This window comes from Acinonyx jubatus, chromosome C2, assembly GCF_027475565.1.
Source record: "Acinonyx jubatus isolate Ajub_Pintada_27869175 chromosome C2, VMU_Ajub_asm_v1.0, whole genome shotgun sequence".
In the NCBI taxonomy this organism is placed as follows: domain Eukaryota; kingdom Metazoa; phylum Chordata; class Mammalia; order Carnivora; family Felidae; genus Acinonyx; species Acinonyx jubatus.
Genome location: NC_069384.1, coordinates 48,459,878 through 48,466,750, shown reverse-complemented (window position 1 = coordinate 48,466,750; position 6,873 = coordinate 48,459,878).

Below are 6,873 nucleotides of genomic sequence, written 5' to 3'. Positions count from 1 at the left end.
GGAAACGTTGGTGGAGTTTTGTAAGGTTTTTTGCGGACTAGGGTGTGGCTACAGCTGAAGCGATCAGGCTGTATTCATTCTGGTCTTGCTGGACCACCTGTGCCTTAAAAAAAAAAAAAAAAAAAAAAAAAAGAGGGCCTTGGGGTGCCTGGCTGGCTCAGAAGAACCCGCGACTCTTGATCTCCGGGTTGTGAGTTTGAGCACCAAGTTGAGTGTAGAGATAAATAAAACTTGTAAAAAAGTGGGGTGGGGGGGGTGCATTAAAAAAAAAAAATCGACGTTTATCGAGCGCCCTCTTGTGTCAGACACTATCTTGTTTGATCCCCACGACAGTCCATTGTGGTATTCTCTAATGAGCTATGAGAGTTGAGGCCAAAGAGTTATTTGTCTGAGGTCACATAGCCAAGTGATAAAACTACTTTTTCTACAGGTCGCAATTTTCCTATCAAGAGAAATTACCTCATTCAGTTAAAATTGCAGTAATTTCCGCCTTATTTAGAAACCTTTAATGGATCCCTAGGGTTTTTAAGATGAAGTCCCACGTGTTATATTGGGCCCCAGCCTAACTTTTTAGCCTCATCTTCCCTTACTCTCTGTATTTATACTACCCTCTTGCCAAATGGGGTCAATTCCTTGTCTAGGGAACTAACTGGAGTTTGTGGGTTTGCCCTACATTAAAAAGTGAGTGTTTCAGAAAGTAGTCTTAAGGAGTCAGAATTTGGGTTTGAATCCCGGTTCTGCCCTTTCCTGGCTGAGTAAACCTTGAGGGTTTCTTACTATCTACAGACGTATGTTTTCTTTATAAAATAAAGAAATAATAATTGTACCTCATCAAAAAGTGCTCATGGGGATCAGATGAGATAATTTCTATATACCACTTTGGTCACTTTATGTTTCCCTCAAGTATGTGTTTAAAAAAATGTCTCCATAGATAGCTTAAAAGTTATTTGACAACAGACACAATTAAAAGAAATTTTTTGGGGGGGGGGGCTTCTGTGTGGCTTAGTCGGTTAAGCATCTGACTTAGGCTCAGGTCATGATCTTGCGGTTTGTGAGTTGGAGCCCATATCAGGCTCTCCACTGTCAGCATGGAGCCTGCTTTGGATCCTCTGTCTGCTCTCTCTGCCCCTTCCCTGCTGGTTCTCTCTCTCACTCAAAATAAATAAATAAACTTAAAAAAAATATTTCTGTTCACAGCTCTTTGTATTGCATATTTCATATGTGAAAAGTGCTTAGTATTTATGCGTGGATGACTCCTCAGGCTCCAAGTCTGGGGAATGGAGAAAGAATCAAAGCATGTCTCATGACAGAAGTAGAGCAGTTTGGTGGTGATATGGTGCTGTTGTGATTTGAAGTCCCTGGCCCACCCATTTATGTCAATATATGTAAAACTCCTCAGCAAAATATTTTATTTTATTTACTTTTTTAAATGTTTATTTTTTATTTTTGAGAGTGAGAGAGAGTGAACACAAGCAGGGGAGGGGCAGAGAGAGAGAGGGAGACACAGAATCCGAAGCAGGCTCCAGGCTCTGAGTTGTCAGCACAGAGCCCGACGCGGGGCTTGAACTCACAAGATGTGAGATCGTGACCTGAGCCAGTCAGACGCTAAACGGACTGAGCTACCGAGGCGCTCCAGCAAAATATTTTAAAGAGCAAGTATTAAATTCACATTTGTTTTTTTCCTTAGACGTGTTAATCACTGAGACTCACACATTATTTTTTAAATGGAGATGTAAACATGACTTGTATGTGAAATTAAGTATTTATTTATAGATGCCTGTATTTTTGAATGAGGAAAATGAAGTTTAGAGAGGTCCCATATAGCTATCTAAAAGCAGATCCAGTTCCGTATACCACACTGTAGAAATTAAGGATGGAAAATAGTAATCCATTCACTTGTCAGTCCAGGAAGTCATATGGTGCTTATCTCGCACAGCATTGTTTCCCAGTACCTAGATTATACCAGTTTCGATAAATATTCATTGAAGAAATGAGTGCAAGCTTCAGTAACCCTCTACAAATGAGTTAGAGTAGTGCAGGACAAAGAGCAGCAGTATTTATTGCATTAAAAATGAATTTAAACTCTAACTCTGCCATTTGCTAATTCTGTGAGTTTGAACTGATAAAACAATCTTAGCGAATATATTTTAGCTACAAAAACGTATTAATATAGGATTGCTGAGAGGATTAGGTGAGATCATACTGGTAAAAATTGTAATGCAGGGCTTCACTCATGGTGGGCACTTAATGGTAGCTATTTTTTTGTCACCTCTAAAGAGTTATTCCAATAATGGTTTAAAAAGCTGGAAATAGAAGGCAATATGGACAACTATTTTATTTTGTTTTTTATATTTATTTTTTAAAGTTTATTTATTTATTTTGAGAGAGGGAGAGGGAGAGAATCCCAAGCAGGCTCCACCCTGTCAGCGCAGAGCCCGATGCAGGGCTTGACCTCACAAACTGTGAGATCATGACTTAAGCCGAAGTCAAGAGTTGGACCCTTAACCGACTGAGCCACCTAGGCACCTCTAGACAGCTATTATTTTAATTTAGATGTTTAATTTGTGAGGTGACGGCTATAATATCTAACATTTATTCATGTTTACTATATGCCAAGCATAATTTGCTAGTTTTTAACATGATATCAGGTACATTAAATCATCACAACAAACATATGAATTAAGTGCTACTATTATCATTTTTATGGAAGAAGAAACTGGGACACTGGAAAGGCAAGTAAGAGGTGGAGTTAAACTTAGAATTCAGGCAGAGAGCTACAACAAAATCAGAGAGGAAAGGTAGCTAATCAGGGTTTCACTAACCTCCCGGAGATTATTTTATTGTATTTTATTTAAAAGTTTTTAGTGTAGTTCACATACAATGTTACATTAGGTGCAGGTGTACAACATAGTATTTGACAAGTCTCCACACTAGGCTATGCTTGCTGCAAGTGTAGCTACCGTCTGTCACCATACTATGCTATTACAATATCACCAACTGCATTCTTTATGCTGTGCCTCTTATTCCTGTGACTTACTCATTCCATGTCTAGAAGCCTGTATCTCCCACTTTGAGTAGATTCTTTTTGTTGTTGTTGTTTATTTATTTTGAGAGAGAGAGCAAGAGAGAGCACAAGCAGGGGAGAGGCAGAGAGAGAGAGGGGGAGAGAAAGAATCCCAAGCAGGCTGTGTACTGTCAGCCTGGAGCCCATTGGGGGCTTGAACCCACGAAACGCAAGATCACGACCTGAGCCAAAAATCAAGAGTTAAGACGCTCAGCCGACTGAGTAGATTCTTAATACAGCCTTGTAATTTTATTATATTTCCCAGTACCATCCTCAAATTTGAGTGTACATCAGAATCACCTGAAGGGCTTGTTAAAATACAGTTGAAACTCTGGTGCTACTGCCGAGATTTTGACTCAATGGAGCCCCAAAATGTACATTTCTAACTAGTTCCCAAATGATATTGATACTGCTGGACTAGGGACCAAACTTTGGGAACCACTATCCTACTTATTTCACTTTCTTACACTATTTCACACGTTCTCTGCTCTCCACAAAAGTCCAATAGGTACTCCTCCTCAGCTGATGACTTCACTTCTTATTTTCATGGAGAAAATAATAGAAATGAAAACAGAACTCCTGCATATTTTCACCATATCTGTGGTGTAGTACCTTTATTTGTACTCCTATGGTCTTTTTCTGTGTTACTTATGCAGTAGATCCCATCCTTCTTGCTTATGCACAAGGTTGTCGCTTCTCTCCACTGCTTCATCAGATTATCAGATTCTCCTCCATAACTGGATCATTCCCAACAGCATACATACATGGTTTTATATCTCTCATCTTTGTAAAACCAACAAAAACAGAAGACTCTTCTATTGATCTCATATCTACCTCTAGCTTGTTAGCGTTTTCATTCATATAGCAACCCTTGAAAGGCTTATTCATATTCACTATCTCCAATATCTCTTTGGTATCTGGTACCTACTGTGCTACCACCCTGGTCCAACCTACTATTATCTTTCACTTTTGTTACGGCAGTAATTTCTTAACTGGTCCCTGTCTTAGAATCTTGATACAGCAGCCAAAGTAATCCTTTTAAGATGAATCAGATTCATTCCCTACAGAAAATTTTATTATGTGCTAGGCACTGTACCAGGCCCTGGGAATATAGCAGTGAATAAATCAGAAAAAAAAAAAAGTTCCTGCCCCCATGGATTCTAGTTATCCTATTAAAACATCAGGAATATGTCATCAAGACCATGGATCTTCCAATCTCATTCACAGTAAAAACCAAGGGGCACCTGGGTGGCTCAGTCAGTTGAGCATCTGACGTCTTGCTTTCAGCTTAGGTCATGATCTCATGGTTCGTGAGATCAAGCTCTGCATCAGGCTCTGTCCTGACAGCATGGGGCCTGCTTGGGATTCTCTCCGTGTCCTGACCCCCCCCCCCCCAATAAATAAATAAATATTAAAAAACACCAAAATCCTTAACAATGGCGTAAGAGGCTTACACGATGGACCTCTAGTTACTCTGACTTCATCTTCAGCTCTCTACTCACTCTGCTTCAGCTCCTTGTACCTTGAACTCTCAGGTTTTTGCACTCAAAGTTCTCTTGTTACTCCCTTCATGTCTGCTCTTCAGGTGTGCCCTGAATACTTGCTTGAAGGATATGGCTTAGGTATTAAACTGGGTAACATAATAGGGATAATAGTTAACAAGTAAAGACTTTTTTTCATTTTTAGAAATATTTATTTTGCGAGTAAATGTGTGTGCAAGTGGGGGAGGGGCAGACAGGGAGAGAGAGAATCCCAAGCAGGCTCCATGCTGTCAGCAGAACCTGATGCAGGGCTCGAACTCATGAACCATGAGATCATGGCCCGAACCAAAGTCGAGTCAGATGCTTAACTGAGCCACCCAGGTGCCCCAAGACTTCCTTATAAAACTTTTAATTATTAAAATCTGGGAAGTTGATAGTATGTTTGAAGAGAGCACAAGGAGAGAGCTAGAAATGGTATTACATGAAAATAATAGGTAAGAAGAGATGATTAGAATATAGGCAACAAAAATTACCTTCAAAGTGGAAGAATACTATAAATTATTGGGTGTTTGAGATAGGGAAAAGCCACCTAGTGACTGGGAAATCAGATCATTTAGTTTGGAGAAATTGAAGCAGTGTCTGGGGTTCTGTTCCAAATTCCAAAACATTTGGAAAATTAAAATTGTATTGAGTTCAAACTGTGGATGAGTTTGCCATTGTGATTTATCCGCATAAGAGAGGAGTCTTAGAAATTAGTTACTGCTTAGCCATTTGGAAGGAATTTATTTTATTTTATTAAAAAATTTTTAATGTTTATTTTTGAGAGAGAGAGAGAGCACGTGCGCATGCACGAGTGGGGGAGGGGCAGAGAGAGAGGGAGACACAGAATCTGAAGCAGACTCCAGGCTCTGAGCTGTCAGCACGGAGCCTGATGCAGGGCTCGAACTCACGGACTGCGAGACCACGACCTGAGCCAAAGTTGGATGCTCAACCGACTGAGCCAGCCAGGTGCCCCGGAATTTATTTTTTTAATTCTAGTGTTACCCAGTGAAATACCTTAGCATACTATTACGCAGGAAGAAATAGAAATGTACTCCTCAAAAGGACAAATAACTTGCATATACTAGTATTAGAAATTCCATACATTTCGAAGGTAGTCTAAACTAGATAACTAGTTAATATTTTACTTAGCATTTATGGGCCAGACACCATATTAAATGTTTTATGAGTCAAGAACTATTTATCTCCTTTTCATATATGAGGAGAACTGAAATTTCAAGCGATTAAGCAATTTAGGTAACATCAGAGCCTCGGGTGAAGCTGAAACCCAGGGAGTATGTCTGGGACTTGGGAGATCAGTAAGGCACGCTAGGAGCCTTGTTTGTCTCACTCTAGGTGCCAGTCCTGCTAGGCAATCCTAACCCCTTGTTCTGAACCACTATGATATTTTATCTCCATTGTGTCTCAAATGGCTCAGGTATTAGCATTTTGCCACTTAGCTGGGTCTAACGGTTGAAATTCATTCATATCACACTTATTCTTCGTTTACATATCACTTTCTCAAGGCCTTTCCTGATCCCACTCACAAGCTTAGGTTAGGCATCCATTATTTTTCCATTTGCACTTCATACTCTCTTATTATAGAGGGTATAATTTATAGGTTGAAGCCTAGGACTTTATATTTTAAACTTTTTTTTAATGTTTATTATTGAGAGACAGAGAGACACAGAGCGTGAGCAGGGAGGGGTAGAGAGAGGGGGAGACACATAATCTGAAGTAGGCTCCAGGCTCTGAGCTGTCAGCACAGAGCCCAATGCGGGGCTCAAATTTACAAACTGCGAGATCATGACCTGAGCCAAAGTCGGTCGCTTAACCAACTGAGCCACCCAGGCGCCCCTGAAGCCTAGGACTTTAAAATCAAACAGATCTTTTGAATTCTGAGACTACACTTAAAGGCTGAATTTCGAGTAAATTTTTATCTGTAAAGTACTATTAAACAAGTAAGTTACAAGTACTGTAACACTTAAGTTACAGTACCTATAACTTAAATTATTCATGTAAACTGCATTTTGTTTGGCAGAGTAGATACTTAGTATTTGGTAAAAGATTAGCTGCTTTAAGAAATGTATTGGACAGCATATCTCATGTTAATTTCTAGTTCAGAAACTAGGTACAAATAGTTGGCCATCCATCTCTATTTTCCATGTTTTCAAAAAATTTAATGGTGCAGGTAGTCTACAATGAACGTTTCCTAAAGTTTTAGGGAATAAGTACACATTTTCTCAAGTATATTAGGACTTAGTAGGTAGCAAGAGGCAGAAACCCAGC